General features: G+C 39.8%; 2 pseudogenes; one reads left to right on the top strand and one right to left on the bottom strand.

Moving 5' to 3' along the window:
* LOC138431345 (testis-specific Y-encoded protein 1-like) overlaps window positions 1–24,451 on the top strand; it is a 373,686-nt pseudogene that overhangs the window by 5,430 nt on the left and 343,805 nt on the right.
* Window positions 7,472–8,755, bottom strand: LOC138431510 (zinc finger protein 280B-like; annotated as a pseudogene).

The raw sequence follows: 24,451 nt of genomic DNA, 5'->3' as shown, positions 1-24,451 counted from the left end.
CGTCTGGACAAGTTTCATCTCAGGGGTGTTACTGTGTACACGCACATGTTTGTGCACATGTGCGTGTAGAAACTTGAGTGCTTACCAAAATACATATTCCTGGAAAAGTAAGCTTGTACATATATGCATATGGAAAAGTTTCCTCTCGGCAATGTTACTGTGTACACATGTATGTTTGTGCACATGTGTGCATAGAAATCCCTGCCAGTACACTTGTGAGTATGAGCTATTGCAACTGACCTAGCCAGGTGATGGAAGTTGGGCAGCGAAAACCTGAAGTTCTTAGAGAAAGGTACATAGTCTCTGGTCAGCAGAAGCACTGATGCCAGGGAATCAATCCCGGTTATCTCATTGAGCAAACACATTCTAAGTGGAATCACAGAGGTGCACCTAGGATGTCTGGCATAAAGGAGAGGCAGGAGGAAAGAGCCTGGGGAGTGTGAAGAGGAAAGTCCACTACACCTGCAGCTTATGAAAAGTAGATAATGTACCTAATGAGTTGGGAGGACAAACTGTACTTAATTAATTGAATTATCTAGCTAACAGGATTTCCATCCAAACAGCCAAATGTGCTTCCTGGTTTCTTCTTGTTGCCTGTAGTAAAACATGAAGGGAATTAAAAAAAAAAATGTTTAAGATAAAGACTATTAAAACAGGAGACAAAACTTGCTGATTTGGGAATTTTCCAGTCTTTTAAGGTGACAGAAGATGTTAAAGTTAATGACTCTCAAGCAAGATCATATCCAGGGCATTGAGATTAGGTGGTCTAAATATAACATTTTACACCACCTATAGGCCAGTTCTTCTTCATATTATTTTTTTTATATATAAAAAGGTGTTCTAAAGATGAGTGTGACTGTAAAATTCTTTGTTAAGCCTCAGAAAGCTGGAAGGGGATGCCTCATGGCATTATTTAGTCAGGCCAATAGGCTCCAAAGAGTTTAGGGGTGTCACTCAGAGATCATTTCAATCACACAATAAGACTTCTACCAAGGTTCAGGGTGTTATCCCTCAGCTATCACAGCAGAAATCCAAGACAGAGTAGGCCTTATTATGAAGACATGTGTGACTGTGGCTTTGGAGTAGGGGTGCTTTGCCATGAACATCAGTAAGATTATCAGGAGACACATCAAGTATTTAAGATAACATATTTAAGTTCAGTTCAGACTGAAAGGACCAGCAATAGTACAAAACAAGAGCTCTGGACTTCTACCTTCTACAAGCAGGAAGCAGGCTAGGGAGACTGTTTCATGTAACCAAACACTAGCCACCTTCCATGCAATGGCATCATGTCAGAGGGCAGAAATAAAAAATCAGAGACTGAAGCCTAGGAAGTTTCCAGGCCTTAAATACTAATCAAAGGACTGCCCACAAGAACCCATGGGATTTCAGAACTGCTACTATTGACTCCCATGTCCCCTCCCCTTTCTGGAACAGGAGTGTCTATGAAAGTTATCTATGCCTGACCCACCACTGTATGTTGGCTGTGAAAGTGAGCAGATTAACTCATCTCTTTGGTTCACAGATCCTCAGGTCTAGAGGAACTACACTTGTATAATTTGAACTGATGTGTTGGAGAAGACTTGAGAGGCACTTGGACTGCAAGGAGATCAAACTACTCAATCCTAAAGTAAATCTCTCCTGCATATTCATTGGAAGGACTGATGTTGAAGCTGAAGCTCCAATACTTGGGCTACCTGATGCGAATAACTGACTCATTGGAAAAGACCATGATGCGGAAAAAAATGAAGGTAGGAGAAGGGGACAGCAGAGGATGGGGTTGTTGAATAGCATCATCGACTCAATGGACCTGAGTTTGAGCAAGCTCCTGGAGTTGATGGACAGGGAAGCCTGCAGTGCTGAAGTCCCTGGGGTCGCAAAGAATAACATACTACTGAGCAACAGAACACCTGAGAAACTGTACAAGTGGACCCTGATCCATATCTGGACCTGAATTAGATGATAAGGTCCTGAGCTTCAAGTTAATGCTATAACGGATAAATTATTTGAAAGCATTGGCAGGAAAATGCATTTTGGACATACAAGCATGTAAACAATTTGCGGTCATATGTGTACCACGTGGTGTTAAATTATGTCCACAATTCCTTCCTTCTCCCCTTCACATGTGTGCTGGACTTAGTGGCTCACTTCTAATATTAGAATATTGTAGAAACGAACAATGAAGCATCTGAGACTAGGTCATAAAAGGCACTGCAGCCTCCTTGCTCATCCTCTTGGAGCACTCACTCTAGAAGCCAGCTTAGTCTATCTTGAGAACACTCAGGTAGCCCTTTAGAGACGTCCATGTGAAAGAACTGAGGCTTTCTTCAACAGCCAGCAAGGAAACTGGTTTCAACAGCTATGTGAGTAAGCCATCTTGGAAGGAAATCCACCAGCACATTTCAAGGCTTCAGAGGATGGCAATCTCATGAGACACTGAGCCACAACACTCAGCTGAATTACTCCTGGATTCCCAACTTTCAGCAGCAGTATGAAATGATATTGTTTTAAGCTGCTAGTTTGGGGTAATTTATTATACAGCAGTAGTTCATTAATGCACTGCCAACTTTGGGCAATGTCTTCATTCAGGGGTGCCTGTCCATCTAGTCCAATCTAATCCAGAATCTGCTACTTCAGTTTACAAAACATACCCCACCCTTGATCTGACATCCCTCAGTATCAGATCTAATATCTTTTCACTCACCTGAATATCTTATCAGCATTGCCTTGCCTCAGCAATGATCCTCTCAGTTGAGCCAGAATCCACCCTCACCCTTATGGTCCTCTTAATAAGTTTCCATCCACTGACACCCATTCTGTTATTGTTGTCCATTGCTTTCCAGTCTCCTAGTCTCTCTTTGCAATCCCATGGGCACACCCTGTTATTTAGCTTTAAATCCCAGCTGCATCCCTGCTGGAGTCAGACATAAGCTCAATCTCTCTCCCATATTATAATACCACACTGTAGTACTCTTACCTTGAATAAAGCTTTTCTTACCACCTTTCGTAAGTGTTATGAATATTTTTTTAACATTTCCAACTTCTGTTAGTAAGGATTATTCTCAAAGGAATATAGTTTTACACCTTTACTTTTTATACTATATTCATGTGCGGGAACAAATTTCTAGAATTAAAACATTTCATGTTTTTACCATAAACAGAGAAAATATCTTTTAAAATACATTTACATGTCTTCAAACATGTAGTAATCTGAAAAGGATGTATACATAGACATGTCAGTGTATATACACACATACCCTCAGAGCTCCAAGGAAAACTTAATTCTCAGTAAACTATAAATGAAAACATTCTGCCTGAAAATAGTGAAATCTTTGGAATCAACTTGCCAAAAATCATAGAGAATGAAATTTTAATTAAAAAAACATGTATACATAAACATATTTGGGATTGAGACAAAATTGCTAAATAAAGATAGGTCAAGAAAAGAACCTACAAAAGAATAGATACATATCTGCATAACTAAATCACTCTGATATACATCTGAAATTCAACACTGTAAATCAAATATGTTTACAGAAAAACAAATTGTAAGGAAAGCTTCTAAAATACAAGGTTATAAAGAAAAAAAAATCCTAAAGAGTGTAGAAAGCATATATGAATTGAAACAAAAATAGAAAACAACAAAAATAAAATGTTGGGATAATAAAAGAAGAGCTGCTTCTTGGAAAAAGAAAATCAGAAACATTGATACAACTGTGACAAATCTAATAAGGGGACAAGGAGGTTAATTCCAATACTAGAAATGAGAAACGAAATGGGATTCTGAAAGGATAATATTCAACTCTGAGTGGAATAACTTTTGTTTCAGGAAAGGTCCAGTCAAGCAAAAACCTGGGGAAAGAAAGGGAAGGAAAGAAAGAGGAAGAGAGACAAGGGAAAAAAGGAAGAAAAGGAAAGGAAGAGAGAAGGAAAGAAAAGGAAATGTCTCAACAAATGTTGTAAACTATCCAATAAAACAATTCTCTTCAAGATCTAAAAACAGAAATGGAAATTTATTAAGCCAGATACTCATTGCTTTTGATCGTACTCAGAAGAAAACCCATTTACACATCACTGTTTAGAAGTTTAGAACTGGCCAACACAATACGATTATTTTAAAAAATAAAAATATGCCATATTATTTTTAAAAAGACAAACAGCAGAAATAATTTTTTTAAAAAATTATTTCTACAAATACTAATTTTACTTACAATGTTTTGGCAGCAAAAATAAAATAATAAATTTTACCTGAAAGAACAAGCAAAGCAGACAGGAAAATTCACAAAGGGCAATAACAAAATAGTAATCTTGACAGATATTCAATATGTTTGTAAAGAAAACAAAGTGTCATTGTGTGAACAAAATATAGAGGTATCAATAGAAAAACAGAGGAAGCTCCCGAAAGAATTCAACTCACTATTAACTAGCTTTTATTTGCAGGCACAAAAACTGACTGAAGTTAATTCTAAGAAGAAAAGCCCTGATGTTATTATCTTTTCCTTTTTCTCTCTGTTTTTTTTGTTTGTTTGTTTTTTTTTTTTTTTTTTTTGTTTTTTTTGGTGAAAATTTAGGAAATTTAGGCTGGAGAGAGAAGAAGAGGACAGAGACTTAAAGTGCCTTTAAGGAGGAGGCGGAAAGAGAGGGGGTTGGAGATTTGATTGTGTTATTTGAACAGCATTGGTGAAGCTTAAACAAGGGAGGTAGCAAGCCATGCAGGCCTACGGGAAGAGCATTTCCAGAAGAACAGCACTTGCAGTCTTGGGATCGGGAAGAAATGGAATTTGATGGGGGAAAACCAAGGCCAGTGTTGTCAAAAAGAGCACATTAGTGGGGAAAATAGTAGAGTAGAAGGACCGAGAATGGAAGAGAGGAGCAGTCAGGGACCTATTGTAGGAACCTTTTAATTTGGCAATAAATACAACTTGTACTCCTTAGGAGCATACTTCACAGCAACTAACAGCAACAGTGTTGATAATACTAGGCAACAATAAAAACACATAACTAAAACATTTTGTATTTTTACTATAGAAATAGAAGAAAGGAGATAAGAATGCAATAGTCTGCATATTTATTTATAGAGAGTTTTCACCTGAGAACAGAACACACACACACTCTTTATACAACTAAAAGTGGTTTAAGCTGACACTTAGCAAAGTGCTTTGGCCCAAGTAAACTAACTGGAAAGGCCTAGTAAAATATTTAAAGCACAAATAAATCAATCAAACTTTGAGTAAATAAATACAATTTATTTGAATTTGAATTTACACTCAGAAAATTACCTAAAATGGAGACAATAGATTCACTATAGCTTAATCATCTGTAGTCCTTCCTCTTCAGTTCTGAGAGGGATGATAACGCCTTGGTGATTATCACTTTCCAGCATTTTGTGAAATCTTAGAGGATTAAATAAATTGAGGAGGGGGGAGAGTGGGGAGAGATAAAGAGGAGGAGAAAGAAAGAGGAAACGGAGAGATTTCTCCTGGCATAGGGCTACAGCCAGGATCCCAGCTTCCTTGAATGGTGCACAGAGATTGCTAGGTATCTGTGCCAGAAGTGGAGAAGGGGTGACATTCAACTCCAGAAGGAGACTCAACTCCAAGAACCTACGGAGGCAGCCAAGTGTGCTGATGTTCAGGAACCAATACTTAGAGGGTACCCCCCAGGTCTGTGTAAAAGCCCTTGGAGACCGCAAGAAAAAACGTTTCCACAAGTAAAATCACAGATTAGATGGTTGGATAGATTAGAGGAAGGATAACTCTATGACTTGATAATTACTGAAATACATGAGACAAGTCTTGCACATCAGACTGTGTCGAGTAAGACTGAAACTCAATTAGTTTGATACAATGGGAAATTACACATGCAAAGAATTAGCTGTTAAGTGGACTACATTTGTATCCAAGGCAAGATAAGACACAAAACTAAAATCTTCACATGTTCAACTAGGGTAAGACACATGTAACTGGAAAAGGTAAGGAAAAGTTCTAAAAAGGGTTTAATCATCCTGGACTATTTTTATCCACTACATTTACTATTCTTGGATATCTCCATTGTAGCTTAAGGGTAAGAGAACTCAATTTAGCCCAATTCAAAAACTGAACGGATTCCCTGTGTTTTATCCTTTTCAATTAAAACTATGGGTCCACCACAAATCAAAGTGGACGTCAAGGCTCTTTTTCCTTTGGGAATTTTAACTTGCTTTACTACTGTGTGTGACACAGATATGGCTACCTCATTGTGACTATAGGCCAGCCAAATGGGAAAGGGGACGGAATGAATCAAATTCCCCTTTTGATCACTCAACAGGAGGTCCACAGGCACCAGGTCTCATTCTGTTAACTATCTCTGCTTCTCCAACTGCAGTCAATGATACACAGGGCCTGCTTGATGCTTACAAGGGTCTCTCACCAAACACTGGCATTTTAATGGTCGGCTTCCTTGAGATGTCCCTGAGCTAGGTAAAAACACTCTGAGACAGTGTCTCTTCTACCTTGGCTCTCTGCCTGGAGTGAATGTATGCTTCTTCCTCAGGTGGGACAAGAAGCCACAGCTCTTCACTGATTAAATCCCATGTCTGGTCCAAACTCACATCATAGTTTCTCCATCAACTTCTCCACAGCACGCTTTCAGAGCCAGGTTATCATAGATCAGCCCAAGAGGCACTTCAGAGAGTGACATTCAAATCTGGCTATATAGTTGATACTGAGATCTTCAAAGCATGAAAACAGTTGAAAATTACATTGCTAAAACACTCTACAGATTATATGTATAGTAGAGCTTTCGAACCTACAAGTAATGTGAAATACCAAAATAGGTTGTTACTTTTCCTTTCTCCACTTCTCTCATTCTCTCTCTCTCACACACACATGCACACATTCTTTTTACATGTTAAGACAATTATATGAAAAACAGATAATAGATTTTTAAATAACATCTCAATATGCAGATCAAGCAAAACTCTACTTCCTGTATTTAAAACAAAAACACATAAATTACCCATCGGTTTCCCTATATTTGATATTATCGAATAATCTATAATTTGATTTTTTTTTTGTTTTTAATGGAGTTTTTACCTTTGACTGAAATACTTGCTTCAAAATTGTACTGAGAGTACAATTAACTTTTTCTTTCTTTTTTTGACCTCCTACTTTTAGATTTGGGTGGTGATGATTCAGAATCAGATGTGTTCACAGTAATGGATGTTACTTCCACCAATCCTGGTTGAAGGGGTTCCATTGATACCTAAATAACAACTTTTGTTTCAGGAGATAATCCTTCTAGCTGCTTAGGCTTCTTAAACATTTGATGACACTGGGTCTTGTGCTCCCTTTTCTCTTTGAAAGTTAAAAACTGTAGCCGACATTTGGAACACTGGTGAAAACTCTTTTCCTAGTGCCCTCGATGATGACATCTGTATGCTGTTGCAGTTTTAAAAATTTTGAGACAAAACGGGCAAAGTAAATTCTTAGTGTTACCATGGTATGCTCTGAAATGTGCATCCACATCTGCAAAAAATGATGATCTGTAACTGCAAACCTGGCATACATAGGGCATTTCACCAGGCTTATGATTGTCTTTCATGTGCTCTAAGAGAACCTGATCTGTCTCAAAGGACAACTCACAGATTTGACAGACTGCAGACAGCCCCTGGGGAGTGTGGACACTTTCAATGTGACACTGCAGCTGGAAGGGAGTAGGAAACTGGCGGAGGCAGTGCTGGCAGGTGGTGTGGTTTTTCCCACTGTCACCTCTCTGCCTCTCAAGTTCCAAATGATGCTTCATGTGATTCATAAACTTGACATTTTTTAGAACTTTCAAGCAGCTGAGGCATTTAAAGGCTGTGTGGGTCTTCGGTTCTGGCTGCCCAATTCCTATATGCTTTCCATAGAAGAAGTCATAAGCAACACAATCAGATTTCCTTCTGTGGGATCAACAATATTGTCTGGACTTGCTAAATTTGGAAAATCAATTTTTGGTCAGTCCATTTTCCCCTAAAGGTCTTACAGGCTTGCAATGAATGTTGTCCTTTGGAAAAGGTGTTTGACAAGGTTCTCCATTCTGGACATGGCTTAGTGAGGTATGGACATGGTCTGGTGTGCTTTGCTGAGGGTTCACTGTATGAAAAATACCTGAAGGTGGAAAACCTAAAGAATGTTCCCCTATAATGCCATCACTGAGCTTAGGCCTTTTGGGATTTCTGCGATTTGTTTCCCAAGGGGAAACTCGCTTTGATACATGAGGACTTTTATTCATATCTCCTGCAGAAACTGCTGTTTCTACTGGATGCTGCAATGAACTTGTGAAGGTAATCAAAGAAGAACATAACTCCTTCGAAAAGCTATTAGGCACTATTTGTGGTGAAATATTTTTATAATCAGCTTGAGACAAAGGTTCAATAACAATAGGACTATCTGTTGATCTTGATTCAGTCAGAAACTGGCAAGACAGTCTTTGCTTCTGATGTAGGAGTCACATAACTAACAGGCTGTAATTTGTGAGTGTTACCTTTCCTGAAGTGACCATACCTTTTTCTCCTTGAACAAGAACCTGGGGTAACTCTGTTCAGTAGGTTTGAAACGACTAGTTTTGAAGTTGAGGTCATCCCAACAAAGATCACATCAGCATCTTCATTTACATGTTCCACTCCAACCAAGATCAGTTCATCATTGTTATCATCTACTTGTTTGGTTTCTCCCTCACTTTTCCGTAGTTCTGGCTCTTGTTCTTCTTCACGTAACATACATGGTAGTTCCATATTTTTAATACTTTTTTATTCTTAGAGGGTGTGGCTAGAAGTCCTAGTGCTTCCTTTATACAAACTGCCACATATAAACATACTACATATTACATAAAGTATAAACATACTACTATTAGTTAAATACAGAAAAAATGTGCTATTTGATTATCTCCAAAACTCTAGAGTAGTTATAAACACCTTTATCTTACAGACAAAGACACTGAGTGTCAAAGAGACTCAAGGACAGCCGAAAAACCTATGATTACAAGTCTACATGGCTCTAGAATCATAGCTTTGTCTGATGTTCACTTTAGTATCTTGTATTTAAAAAAAATAAAAAATAAACCCAACACTACTGATCATTAGGTGAAATCATATGTAAATGACGAGTATTTTTACAAAAGCACTGTTGTACAGCATTTAGACACATGGACTTTGGAGTCAAAGAACATTAAGTTGGAATTCTAAGTTAACCACACACCAGTTGCATCTTCTTGGGCAAATTTCTAACTTTTAAATGTATTTCTGTATCTTAAAGACAAACATGCTTATTTCTTAGACTTAAGGTTAACAGCTCTTTTGAAAAGGCATCAGCTATTCAATGGCATCTTGTTTTGTAGTAAAATTTGAAGAAAATATATCTTAAATGCACATTACAACTGATTCACAAAATTCTAATTTCATAAATGTTAATAAAGAAAATAGGTAGCAAATTCAAAGTATAAAGTATCTATACATAGTTAACAAACAGCATAATTCAATGCCAAGCACTTAACACAGGCCTAGGAAATTGAGAATGAACTCTGTTGATAATCTCACCCCAATGCCACACTGATATATCCTAATTTTCTCCCTCTAAACCTGGCTAAACTTAAATCCAACAATGCTTCATCCTTTACTCCACAGGTCTCTTCCCCACATAGCAGGCAAAGTGATGCCAGTATTTCTTTCATACCAATATCAGACAGAGACATCACACACACACACCCGATATCCCTTATGAATACAGGTGAAAGAGTCCTCAACAAAATACTGGCAAACAAAATCTAACAACATATAAAAAAGATTGTATACCATGATCATGTGGGATTTATGGAGGTATGCAAAGTTGGTTCATTATATGAAAGTCAATCAACATTATGCCATTTTAAAACAATAAAACAAACAACACATCTGCCTGAAGGAAAAGCATTTCCCTGAATCTAGCACCTTTTCAAAACAGGGGTTAAAAAAACACTTAATAACTAAGAACAGACAAGAACTTTCTCAATCAAAGGGCACCTGTTAAAGACCCACAGCTAACATCATACGGAAGAATGAAAAACTGAAAGCTTTCCCTCTAACACTGGGAACAACACAAGGAAGTCTATTACACACTTTGGCTCAACATTATACTGGCAGTTCTATAACCAGAGCAATCAGGTAACAAAACGGAATTGTTTAAAAACAACAACAACAACAAACCAGCCTTCAGAATGGAGAGGAAAAAGTCAAAGTATATTGGAGATAAAATACTTTTGTATACAGAAAATCTTGAAGACACCACAAGTATTAGAATTAATATAAAGCTTGCAGAATATAAGACAAATATTTTAAAAGTCAATCACATTTTATACAGTAGCAACAAATGTTGTTAAGTAAATACTTGAATCTACACTAGCATTAAAAAGAATACTTAGGAAGTCAGAAAGAGAAAGACAATATATTCTTTTTAATGGCTGTGTATATTGTGTATATGTACCACAGCTTTCTTATCATCTGTTGATGGACATCTAGGATGTTTCCAGGTCCTGGCTATTATAAACAGTGCTGCGATGAACACTGGGGTACATGTGTCTCTTTCAATTCTGGTTTCCTCAGTGTGTATACCCAGCAATGGGACTGCTGGGTCATATGGCAGTTCTATTTGCATTTTTTAAGGAATTTCCTCACTGTTCTCCATATTGGCTGTACTAGTTTGCATTCCAACCAACAGTATAAGAGAGTTCCCTTTTCTCTGCACCCTCTGGAGCATTTATTGCTTGCAGACTTTATATGAATCAATTCTAATGAGATGGATGAAACTGGAGCCAATTATACACAGTGAAGTAAGCCAGAAAGAAAAACACCAATACAGTATACTAACACATATATATGGAATTTAGAAAGTTGGTAATGATAACCCTGTATGCGAGACAGGAAAAGAGACACAGTGGTATAGAACGGACTTTTGGACTCTGAGGGAGAGGGAGAGGGTGGGATAATTTGGGAGAATGGCACTGAAACATGTACACTATCATGTAAGAAACGAATCGCCAGGCTATGTTCGATGCAGGATACAGGATGCTTGGGGCTGGTGCACAGGGATGATCCAGAGAGATGATATTGGGTGGGAGGTGGGAGGGGGGGTCAGGATTGGGAACTCATGTACACCCGTGGCGGATTCATGTCAACGTATGGCAAAACCAATACAGTATTGTAAAGTAAAATAAAGTAAAAATAAAAATTAAAAAAAAAAGAAAGAGAAAGACAAATATCGTATGGTATCACTTACCTGGACTCTAAAATATGCCACAAATAAACTTATCTATGAAGGAGAAACAGACTCACAGACATAGAGAGCAGACTATGTGATTACCAAGAGGGGAAAGGTGGGGCAGGGATAGATTGGGAACTGGTGATTAGTAGATGCAAACTATAATATATAGAATAGACAAACAAGATCATACTGTATAGCACAAAGAACTATATTCATAATCTGTGATGGAAAAGGGTATGAAAAAAATTGTGTGTGCATATGTGTGTGTTTACATATGAAGGAAAGGAAAGGACAACTGTTGGCAAGCACGTACAGAAACTGGATCCTTGTGTGTTATGGATAGATTTTAAAATGGTGCAACTGCTACAGAAAACTGTTTAAAGGCTCCTCAAAAAATTGAAAAATAGAACTGACACATGATTCAGCAATTCCACTTCAGGATATAAATTCAAAACAAGTTAACATGGAGTCTTGAGATATTTGCACAGCCATGCTCACAGCAGCACGAATCACAACAACTAAGAGGTGGAAGCATCTAAATGTCCATCAAATGTGATATATACATACAATGAAACATTATTTAGCCATATAAAGAAAATTCTGTCACATGCTACAACATGCATGATCATTTCAGACATCAAGCGAAATGAAATAAGCCAGTCATACAAAAAGACAAATACTGTAAGTTTCTACTTTTATGAAATAGCTAACATAGTCAAGCAATAGAAAGGAAACAAAAAAGAACGATGGAGTCCATGGTCTAGGTAAACAGGGAAGAAAAGAGGAGTTGTTATTTAATAGGACAGGTGATGGGTATAGAGTTTCAATTTTGCAAGATGAAAAGGTATAGAGATCTGTTTCATAACACTGTGATAAGGAATTCCCTGGTAGTTCAGAGGTTAGGACTCCACGGTTTCCTATCAGGGGCCTGGGTATGATTCTCAAACAGGGAGCTGTCATTCAAGCTGCACAGCACAGCTAAAACAATGACAACAACAACAAAACAACACTGTGACTATGTGTGTGTACATGTGTTAGTCACTCAGTTGTGCCCAACTTTGCATCCCCATGGACTAAAGCTCACCAGGTTCCCTTCTCCATGGGATTCTTCAGGCAAGAATACTGGAGTGGGTTGCCATTTCTTTCTCCAAAAGGCTGATGAAAGTGTGTGAAATACTATCATGAAAAAATAGTTAAAATGGTAAAAATTTGTTAGATGTTTTCTACAACAATTTAAAAAAAAAAGCATTTAACAACCAGGAAAGAATTTGAATAGACATTTCTGACTCTTTGCAACCCCATGGACTGTAGCCTATCAGGCTCCTCCATTTATGGGATTTTCCAGGCAAGAGTGCTGGAGTGGATTGCCATTTCCTTCTCAAGGGGATCTTCCGGACCCAGGAATTGAACCCAGGTCTCCCACATTGCAGGCAGACACTTTACCTTCTGAGCTAGCAGGGAAGCCCCGAGCAAAATGTAAATCAGTCTCACTGAGATACTACTTCACACCCATACTGCTTCACACCCAATCAAAAAGAGGAATAATAACAAGTGCTGCAGAGGATGTGGAGAAAAGGAATCTTCAGATATTGTTGATGTAATTGCTGTAAAATAGTACAACCACTATTTGAAAATTGGTTTGTCAGTACCTCAAAAATTAAATATAGAGTAGCCATATGATGAAGCAATTTCACTCTTTCGTATATATCCATAAAAACTGAAAATGTTCAGTCCGTGCAAAATCAGTGTTCATAGCAACATTACTCACAATAGTCACAAAGAGTACACCATCCAAGTATTATCCATTAATTGACGAATGGATAAACAAACTGTGGTATATGCTCAAAATGGACTACATGGAAGCCATTTACCATATTCATATACCATATTCAGCCATAAAAATAAAACAAAAACATTCACTGCTATACAGCCATGAAATGGATGAATCTTGAAAATACACACACTAGGGGACTTTCCGGGAGATCCAGTGTTTAAGACTCTCCAAAGGTTCCATCCCTGGGCTTCCCACATGCCACAGAGCAAAATAAACAAATATTTTAAAAGAAAATATGACATCTGAATAAAGCCACACACAAAGGTCACACATTGTATGTGGGAGAACTGTAGGTGGAAGAGAAGCAGGAAAGAGAAGCACTCTGTAATCCAAGTGAAACATTTTTTTCAAGGAGGAGGAAATGAACTACTCTGATAAAGGCTGCCAATAAATTAAATAAAACAACAACTAAAAATTGACCACTGAGTTAAACATTTGAAATTCACTTGTGGCCTTGACAAGAGTGGCTTTAAAGGAAAATGAGAGAACTTGAGATAACAAAGCCTATGAACAACTCTGCAGAGGTCTATAATAAGCAAATATGAAATGAAAGCAGCAGAAGCAGGATGTGTCACCAAAAGATGGATTTTTAACAAGAGGTCACATTATAGTCAGTCTGTTTGCTGATGAGAACCATCCAGAGAAACACAAAACTTAAACCAGGACAAAGAGGAGACTTGCTAGAATATCAAGAAATGAGTAGGTCTAGAACTGAGTAGATCAAGAACTGAGTAGATCAAGCCAGAGAGCACACAAGCTAGAGAAAGCAACGGAAACCCACACCAGTACTCTTGCCTGGAAAATACCAGGGACGGAGGAGCCTGGTGGGCCGCAGTCCATGGGCTTTTGAAGAGTCGGACACAACTGAGCGACTTCAATTTCACTTTTCACTCTCATTTATTGGAGAAGGAAATGGCAACCCACTCCAGTGTTCTTGCCTGGAGAATCCCAGAAATGGGGGAGCCTGGTGGGCTGCTGTCCATGGGATTGCTCAGAGTCGGACATGACTGAAGCGGCTTAGCAGAAGCAGCAGCACACAAGAAGAGTACACAAGCCAAATAATTTGCTCACAGTAACAGAACTGAGATCATACGAAAAAAAAGGCTGGCATGGTGGATTAATGGGTGTGGTAACCAGCCTTCAAGTGAATCGAATCTCCTGATATTCCCATCCCTGTGTAGTTCTCTCTCAATCTATCACAGGGTTGACCTGTAAGACTAAGCAAATACAGAGTGAAGATGTGTAACATCTGAAAAAAGACTCTGCACTTTATCATGGGTGCAAGTGTTTTCCTGAATCACTCATTCTGAGAAAAGACAGCAGCCTCCACAAGAGAAGCCCCTTGGAGAGGCCCACAGAAGGAGGAACTGAGGCTCCATGAGTACAGCCAAGTGAGAGAGCTTAGATTCAACAAGCTAAGTCTTCAGAGGTTGCCAAGCCAGATAAAAGCTTGACCACTACCTCAGGAGAGATCCTAGGCCAAGAGATAACGAGTGTTAAGTTCTTTCAAACTATTCAATTTTGAGATAATATGTACAACACAATACCATTCACATCATACCTACACACAGAAGAGTTCTCCTATAAATACAGCAATAATTTAAACACACACACACACACACACACACACACACACACACAAAAGCACCTAAAAACAGGAGTTGCCTGGCAGTCCAGTGGTTTGGTTAGGACTCAGCCCTCTCACTGCCAGGATCCTGTGTTCGAGCCCTGGTTGGGAAACTAACATCCTATGAAACCACATGTTGAGACCAAAACAAAACATGCTGTGAAGTTCAAAGCTGTACCAGCAAGATAAGTATCCAACACAGCTGTAGGCACAAGTTGCTGGGCATAGAGCTATGTATGATCATGTTTACTTGCATGAAATGAACTCAGATGGTCCCTAGCCCCCATCCAGTGGAGTTCACTTACTTAATAAAATAAAGCCCTTAAGGGTACAGAAATGAGCAAGTAATCCCACATAAACATGTTAAATCACAACACATTTTCTCTGAATGAACCACTTGATTCATTTGGCCATGCTGCTTGGCTTGTGGGGTCCCAGTTCCCTGACCAGAGATTGAATCCAGACCACTGCAGTGAAAGCCCAGAATCCTAATCATCAGGCCACCAGGGAACCCCCACACCTGCATTGCTTTGCTTTCCTAGCTAAAACCATAGGATATGTGCATTCCCTATTTTAGCCTCACCAAATGGTAGGAGTCAGCTCTACACAGCTTAAGACCCATGGTGCTCTTACTTTTTTCTTTCAAGAAGGCAGGAGAAAGCAAGTCACCCTGCCTGTTTTTAAGGTTGCCACTCAGAAAGCTGCAAACCTGAAACCATGATTGCCCTGAAGTCAGCACCCACAACCAGGGTCAGGTAATCCCCAATCAGGAATATTCTCTCTCAACAGCAATGTGTCAGCCCACGAATGAATGGAGAAAAACGGAAGGCAAGAAAGACACAACTTTGTCCCTTATTGCAAACATGTCTGTCACCTTACCTCAGGGGCCCACTAAAAACCTGAGCGCTTGAGACCTCCTAGGCAGGAAACGGTCATATCCTGGGGACGAGCAGAGGGAAAGGTCAGGATGAGTCACCTGTTTCAGGAACATTCTATACTCCCAGGCCCTACCTGGTCCTACCCTACAAATGCTGACCAGGCGTCTCACACTCAACCAGAGCAAGTGATTGAACTCCTTTTCCCTGAGCTTCTTCCTCCCACCTCCCTTCTTTCAGTAACAAACAAACAAATACCTCATCTGCCAACTTCCCGAACCAAAGGCCTGAATCTCGGGGCCCCCAGGGACGGGGCAGCCCTGGAGTCCGAGGAGAGGCAGAGGAAATAGGAAAACGACCAAAGCACCAGGGCAGTGAAGAGGCCACTAGATCGATTTTTTTTTCCCCCCTGCGGCTGCCTGGCTGTGCCTGGGTGCAGAACCGGGTTGGGCCGTGAAGATTTGTGTGTGTGTTTAAACACATTAGGTTCCACAGGAGAGCTGGGTGTGGTGCCGGGGCCAGCGGCCTAAGAGGCCCTTTGCACAAGCTGGCTTGTCCCACCCCCCGGGCAGGAATGCTGCTGGAGAGCAGAGGCCACCCAGACTAGAGAGGGGAGAGGGAGAAAGGAGCCTGGGGCCTGTGGTTCCTGCCGCACGCTCCCTCCTGAAGGCCCGCGGGCCCTCACCGGCCACCCCACTGAGTAAGGTCCCGTGCGAGTGGGGACTCGAGAAACCCTCCCTTTAGCCTTCCGGCACTGCTTTGGCTGAACCACGCTCCAGTCCTTACTGGTCCCCGTTGGCGGAGGTGACAGAACTGTGTGCCGCTCACCTTTCCTAGGCAGTCCCTGGATTAAGCCTGGGGAGGCGAGCCTGAGGGCATGAGGCGAGCCTGAGGGGATGAGGCCTCCTCAGGTCTGGAGCGCCGCCTCAGCGCTCCCTACAGGCGTGTGGGCTGCCTCCGATGATTGGCTGCCAGGTGTCGGCGCCTGCAATCTGATTGGCCGCGAGGCCAAGTTGGGCGCATACGAGGGCGATGGACCCCCCACCCCAAAAAAAAACACCCGCTGTGGGCGTGGTCAGGCTGAATTTGAATCTCAAGGGTCTTGGGTCAAGATTCCTCAGCTCACTATCACGAAGAAAGAAAAAACAGATGGCACAGTCGCCAGGGCACAGGGCTGAGAACGGCCTCCGAGTCTACCAGGGGAGTCCAGTGATGGTGTCCAGCACTCATAGCCCTCAGGGGTGACCTCCCTTAAGCAAGTTCTTTGCTTAAGGAACTTGACCGTACAGTGGATCTTGAACACCCTTCTCTTGGAATCACATTTAAATCAATGCAGTGCAGCCTGCCGCTGTCTTTGCACAGCCTATTGTGAGCTGAGAATGAGCTTTACTTTTTCTTTTTCTTCTTCTTCTTCTTCTTCTTTTTTTTTTTTTTTAATTTTAGAGCTTTACACTTTTAATGGCTGAGGAAAACCGAAAAGAATTTTATTTTCTGACCTGAAAATTGTGTGAAATTCAATGTTCGGAGTCCTTAAAGTTGGAACAGCGACTTTCCAGTTTCTTTGGTTATTATCAATGGCTGAAAACTTAATCACCAATGATCATATTCACAAAGGCTAAAAAAATTATTTTTTTCCCTTTACAGACTCTTTTTTAAATGCCCTGTTCTGCTAGAAGTCTCCTAGTAGTCATATGGGAGAATAAAGTTTTGGTTTTGTTACAATATTTTCCTATTATATTCATTTTTCATTCTTTACTAATTTCCTTCCTTCATATCACTATAAGATTGCTCTGTTGTTCATCTTTACAACTTCTTGAGATAACTATTTGTAACTCTCATTTCTCTTGTATCTAATGTTATACATTTACCTTAATTTGTTGTTGTTGTTCAGTCCCTCAGTCATGTTGGACTCTTTGCAATGCCATGGACTGCATGCAGCACACCAGACTTCCCTGTCCTTCACTGTCTCCTGGAGTTTGCTCAAACTCATGTCCATTGAGTTGGTGATACCCTCCATACATCTCATCCTTCGCTGCCCACTTCTTCTCCTGCCCGCAGTCTTTCCCAGCATCGAGATATTTTCCAATGACTTGGCTTTTTACATCAGGTGGCCAAACTACTGGATCATCAGATTCAGCGTCAGTCCTTTCAGTGAGTATTCAGAGTTGATTTTCCTTAGGATTGACTGGTTGGATCTTGCTGTCCAAAGGACTCTCAAGAGTCTTCTCCAACACCACAGTTCAAAAGCATCAATTCTTCGGCACTCCACCTTCTTTATGGTCCAGCTGTCACATCCATACATGACTGCTGGAAAAACCATAGCTGTGGCTAGATGGACTTTGTCAGCAAATAAATGTCTCTGCTTTTTAATATGCTGTCTAGGTTTGTCATAGCTTTTATTCCAAGGGCCACATATCTTAAGCTGATGGCTACATTCACCATTCACTATCATTTTGGACCCCAAGAAAATAAAGTCTGTTATTGTTTCCATTGTTTCTCCATACAAATTTAACTGTGTCCCACAATTTTTGCGAATAGACTGTTCATTATCATTCACTTCCAAGTATATCCTAATATTCTCTTCTAAAGACAAGACTATATATTGCATGGGCTTCCCTGGTCACTCAACTGGTAAATCACTTTCCAGCCAATGCAAGAGACACAAGAGGCTTGGGTTCAATCTCAGGTCATGAGGATCCCCTGGAGAAAATAATGACAATCTGCTCCAGGATTCTTGCATGAAAATTCCATAGAGATATATATTATATATTAATATAGTTATTTATATTTTCCAAGTGAATGGCATTTAAAAAGATCTTTCACAGTAAATTTTTCATTATTGCATTACAGTCAGATGACACAATCTAAATATTATTGATCCTTTGTATTTGAAGATTTCCATTCAGTTAAGTATACCGTACTTCGGATTTCCATCTCAGTGAAGTCAAAATGAAGTGGGTGTTATGTAGAGAAAATACTTGCAATGTCTAAAATGTATATAAGTGAAATGACTTCCTTTATGCTTCACAATTATTCCAGCATCATTCAGTAAGATAGCTTTAACTAAGTTCCAGGGTTTCCTAAAATTTTACCAGTTTTTTCACAAATGTTCTTTCCCAGTTTCATATTCCCATATAGGATATTGAACTGCATGAGGATATATAGCAAAAAGCTTACAGATACCTCCCTTAGCTTACTTTGGTCTATAGCAGTTTCTTAAACTTTCCTTGTTTTTCATGACTTTTGGCAATTTTCAGGAGTCCTTCAGGGACAGGTATTTTGCAGAATGACTCTCTATATGGGTTTGGTATGTTTCTCCTGATTGCCCTGGGGTTTATATAATTTTAGAACTATACCTCCAAGGCAAAATATCTTTCTCATCACTTCCCATCAAGGATTCATACTATCAATACGACTTATCACTAGTTCTTCTGCTATAAAATTGTCTCCTTCCTACTGACATATTCTGTTCTTGGAAACAAGCCACTAAATGCAGCCTACATTTAGGGAGGGGCATGGAATCTCATCTTGAGGAAAATATTTAAGAGATACACAAATTACTGAGTATACAAGTTAATTGAAACTCCTTTGTAAGGAAGATCTTGTCCTTCTAGCCATATCTTTTAATTTTAAATTAATTAAAGTAAAGATTTAATAGGTTTCCCAGTTTGTGCTAGTGGTAAAGTACCTGCCTGCCAATACAGGAGATGTAAAAGATGTGGGTTCAGAGGAGCCTGGTGCACTACACTGATGGTGTCGCAAAGCGTTGGACAGACTGAAGCCGCTGAATGCACTCAAAGATTTAATACCTCAGTCACACAGGCTACGTTTTAACATTTGCAAAGTGGCATATTAGACAAGAACATAGAAAATAGTTTTATTGAGAATTCCTTAGTGATCCAGTTATTAGAGATTTGTGCTTCTACTGCAGGGGACAGAGAATCAATCCCTGGTTGAAGATCTAAGATCCCTTAATCCTCACAAAAAGGCCAAAGCAAACAAACAAACAAACAAACAAACCTGCCAGATGAACACTCCATCTGAAAATTCAGATAAAGTATATAAACAGAACACCTCACAGAAAAGAAACATAAGTATTTATGTATGTGAAAAGCTGATCATCCTTATTAGGGAATACCTGTAAAATTGTTTAAAAAATTTCTATTCCTGCAGAAATGTCTGTGAATAGCACTGACATAGGTCATTGTTTTGCCAACCTTTCTTCTTTTCAAATGTAATTCATATTAACACGTGAAACTGCTTTAGGTCTGTCTCAAAAATTTGCCATTTTTACGATCATTCAGTTCAAATAATGTTTTTCCCATAACAATTTCTCTTAGGAGCAATAAGTTATTTAGGTTCAGAAGCAGGAGAAAGAGGAGCCTAAACCACAACATTAAAAAGGCTTGTGAATTACAGACATGCCACTTTTGCACTTTGGGTTCCTGGCAATTCTTACTCTATCCTCAGCCCGTTTGCTTTGATACTGCTTCATTTTCAAATTTTGGGAGTTCTGTACTCCTCAGTTTTCTTTCTGGGATTTTGTTTGGTCATGCCACAGAACCTGTGGGATCTTAGTTCCACAACTATGTGTTGAACACTGGCCATTGACAGTGAAAGCATCAAGTCCCAACAACTGAACCAACAGGGAATTCTCATATATTTTTCTTTCTTTCTTTCAAATATTTATTCATCTACTTGGCTGCGCTTGTTTTCAGTTCCAGTACAAGGACCCTTCAATCTTCATTGTAGCAAGTGGGAGCAGGAATTTAAATTGTCACATGAGGTATTTTTAGTTGCAGTATGTGGGATCTAATACCCCGACCAAGGAATGAACTTGGACGTCCTAATATGGGAGCACCGAGTATTTCCACTGGACTACAGGAATGTCCTTCCCATCATTGAACCCAGGTCTCCCACATTGCAATTGAATTCCTTACTGTCTGAACCACCATAGCTTTGACTATAAGAATTTTGGTCAGCAGGCTGAGGCCTTAGCTTTTTTTTTTTTTTTTTTTAAATGCTGTCTATGTTTGCCATAGCTTTTCTTCCAAGGAGCTAGCTTCTTTTAATTTTGTGGCTACATTCACCATCCACAGTGATTTTGGAGTTCAAGAAAATAAAATCTGCTGTTATTTTCAAATTTTCACCATTTCTTTGCCATAAACTGATGGGACCAGATGTAGTGAATTTCATTTTTTGAAATTTGAGTTTTAAGCCACTCTTTCACTCTCCTCTTTTGCCATCATCAAGAGGTTCTTCATTTTCTGCCATTAGGGTGGCATCATATGCATATCTGAGGTTGTCGCTATTTCTCCCAGCAATCTTGATTTCAGATTGTGCTTCACCTAGCCCAGTGTTTTCCATGATGTACTCTATATTTAACTTAAATAAGCAGGGCAACAGTATATAATCCTGACGTACTCCTTTCCCTATTTGCAACCAGTCCCTTGTTCCATGTACAGTTCTACCTGTTGCTGGTGTTTCCATCTCTTTAAGAATTTCCAGAGTTTGTTGTGGTTCACACAGGCAAAGGTCTCATCACTTCGTGGAAAATAGATGAAGAAACAATGGAAACAGTGACAGAATTTATTTTCTTGAGCTCCAAAATCACTACAGATGGTGACTGCAGCCACAAAATTAAAAGATGCTTGCTCCTTGGAAGAAAAACTGTGACAAATCTAGAAAGCATATGAAAAAGCAGAGACATTACTTTGCCAACAAAGGTCCATGTAGTCCAGGCTATTGTTCTCCCACTAGTCACATATGGATGTGAGCGTTGGAGCATAAAGATGGCTGAGCACCAAAGAATTGATGCTTTTGAACTGTTGTGTTGGTGAAGATTCTTGAGTGTCTGTTGGACTGGCAGTGAGATCAAGCTAGTCAGTCCCACAGGAAATCATCACTGAATAGTCACTGTAAGGAACGCTACTGAAAGTGAAGCTCCAATACTTTGACCACCTTATGGGGAGAGCAGACTCGTTAGAATACACCTTAAGCTGGAAAAATTTGAAAGAAGGAGGAGAGGACGACAGAAAATGAGATGGTTGGATGGTATCATACACTCAACGGACTTGAGCTTGAGCAAGCTCCAGGAGATGGTGAAGGACAGAGAAGCCTGGTGTTCCGCAGTCCATGGGATCACAAAGAGTGAACACGACTACCCAGCAACAAATTATTATTTGTCTTGCTTGATGTTTCTCTTGTTTCTGCAGCTTTTCACTTCTAATTAAATTTGTTCTTTGAAACTCATGGAAGGTCTAGGACCAAAAATTTTTCTAGAAATAAGAGAGTACATTGGTGGTGGTTGGGCAGGGGATGGTCTACACTGGGAAAGCCCTGCAGGGTCCTGCTCAGTTATATGATGAAACAGACTGACAATGCCAATTGTTCAGTAGAAATGGAAATGCCAGTACTGCTAGTAGAAATACACATTGCTTCAATCAGTTTCAAAAAAGCATTTGACTGTACCTGCATGTTAAAATGGCTCAGTCAGTTACATCTGCATGCAATTGAAGAGACCTTGGTTTGAACCCTGGGTCAGGAAAATCCTCTGGAGAAGAAAAATGCCAACCCATTGTTGTATTCTTGCTTGGGAAATCCTATGGACAGTGGAGCCTGGTTGGTTAGTCTATGGGGTTGTAACAGTTAAATAACACTTAGCAAGTAAACCACTACCAGATGCATTGTCAGAAAATTTCATGTCTAGACACATAGATACAACTATTTTAAAGAAATTACAATGAAAGACACAAAAATGTTCATAGGCAGCTTATTCAAAGAGGAAAAATAAGAGCCTTAAATTTCAGGCACAGTAAAATGGACATATAAGACTATGACAATTCATCCGAGGGAATTCTACCCAGCAATCAAAAAAGAATATTCCACAGCAACATACAATAAGAATTCATCTCACTTATTTAAAGGAAGACCAAGACCAGGGGAACAGAAAGTCTATTGTGTAATATTATTTATTTAAAATTTGAAACAAAGAAAAATGAATCCCTGGTGCTAGAGTTCAGAGAAGTCGTTACTTTGAGGGGCAGAGAGTGGCCAGTAAGGAACATGAAGATTTCAAAGCTACTTGACAGAAGAAAGAGGAAACAAATACAATCTCAGTTACAATAAAGCCAGAGTTTATTTACTTAGGCTCCAAAATAACCGTAGATGGTTACTGATGCCGTGAAATTAAAAGATGCTCACTCCTTGGAAGAAAAGTTGTGACAAAGCTAGACAGTGTATTAAAAAAGAGAGATTACTTTGCCAACATATGTCCATAAAGTCAAATGTATGGTTTTTCCAGTAGTCAGATACAGATGGAGGAGCTGCACCATAAAGAAGTCTGAGTTCTGAAGAACTGATCTTTTCAAACTGTGGTGCTGGAGAATGGAGAAGATTCTTGAGAGTCCATTAGACTGCAAGGAGATCCAACCAGTCAATCCTAAGGGAAATCAACGCTGAATATTCAGTGGAAAAACTGATGCTGAAGCTCCAATACTTTGGCCTCCTGATGGGAAGAGTCAACTCATTGGGAAAACAAAACAAAACAAAACACTTGACACTGGGAAATATTGAAGGCAGGAGCAGAAGGCATGACAGACGACAGGATGGTTGGATGGCATCAGCAACCCAATGGAATGAGTTTGAGCAAGCTTCAGGAGATGGTGATGGACAGGGACGCCTGGCATGCTGAAGTTCATAGGGTCAAAAGGACTCAGACACGACTGAGCAACTGAACAACAAAAGCCAGGCAGGGTCTTTAACATACAGCTGGCTGAACCTCAGTGGGGCTTTTTTGAATTTCTGGAGGTGGTTAGAACATAATTTTTTCGCCAGATCCCTTGCTGCACCATGTCTGGAATATTTTGTGTTCATAGACAATCTTTTTTGTGGTTTTTCTGGGTGGCACTTAGGAGTCAGTGTTCCTCACAATGATGGATGCTGTCTCTCTCAGTCCCAGCTGAACTGAACTTTGGATCATGACCTCTGTTTCAGAAGGCAATCCTCCCAAGTGCTCTGGCTGTTTTAATCACTGATGATTCTTGGTTTGGTTCTCTGTCTTTTCCTTCATGTTCAAACTTTGTAGCCAGCACTCGCAACATGGAAAGACCCTCCTGTTCCAGTTCCTCCAAGCGTGACTTACAAAGGATGTCACCTATTTGAACATTTTGAGGCAAATCAGACAAACAAATTGTTCATGTTTCCATGCCATGTTCTAAAATACACCTCTACATTGGCAAATCTGTAACTGCAAACACGGCAGACATAGGGCATTTTGCCAGGTTTGTGACTGTCCTTCATGTGCTGCAAGAGAACCTGATCTGTTTTGAAGGACAGTTCACAGATATTAGAGACCATGGAGGGCTCCCAGGTAGCATGGGCACTTTCAATGTGACACTGCAGCTGGAACAAGGTGTGAAACTGGCAGTGGCAGTGCTGGGAGGTAGTGTAGATTTCTCAGCTGTCACCCTTCTGCCTCTCAAGCTCTAGATGGTTCCTCAGGTGGGTCATAAACTTGACATATTTTAGAACACTCAAGCAGCTGAGGCTTTTAAAGGTGGTGTGAGTCTTCTGTTCTGGCTGCCATCTCTTGTACGCTGCCAGAGTAAAAGCCATCAAATAACATTTACTCTCATCAGTAAATTTGATCCCAGATTTACTTTCATGGCATCAACAGTCTTGCTCTGATGTGCAAGAGTCAAAAGGTCCCTTTTCTCCAGTCCTTACAAACTACATGATCGTTCTGGATCCATAAGACAGAAGCATGCCTGGTCATTGCCATGAGTCTGTGAAAATGATGCCCCACCATGAACATGGCTTGGTAAGGTTGGGGAATCTTCCAAGGTCATAAACATGTTTT

This window comes from Ovis canadensis, chromosome Y, assembly GCF_042477335.2.
Source record: "Ovis canadensis isolate MfBH-ARS-UI-01 breed Bighorn chromosome Y, ARS-UI_OviCan_v2, whole genome shotgun sequence".
In the NCBI taxonomy this organism is placed as follows: domain Eukaryota; kingdom Metazoa; phylum Chordata; class Mammalia; order Artiodactyla; family Bovidae; genus Ovis; species Ovis canadensis.
The sequence above is the reverse complement of the archived record's forward strand: the minus strand, read 5'-3'. Positions and strand labels throughout refer to the sequence as shown.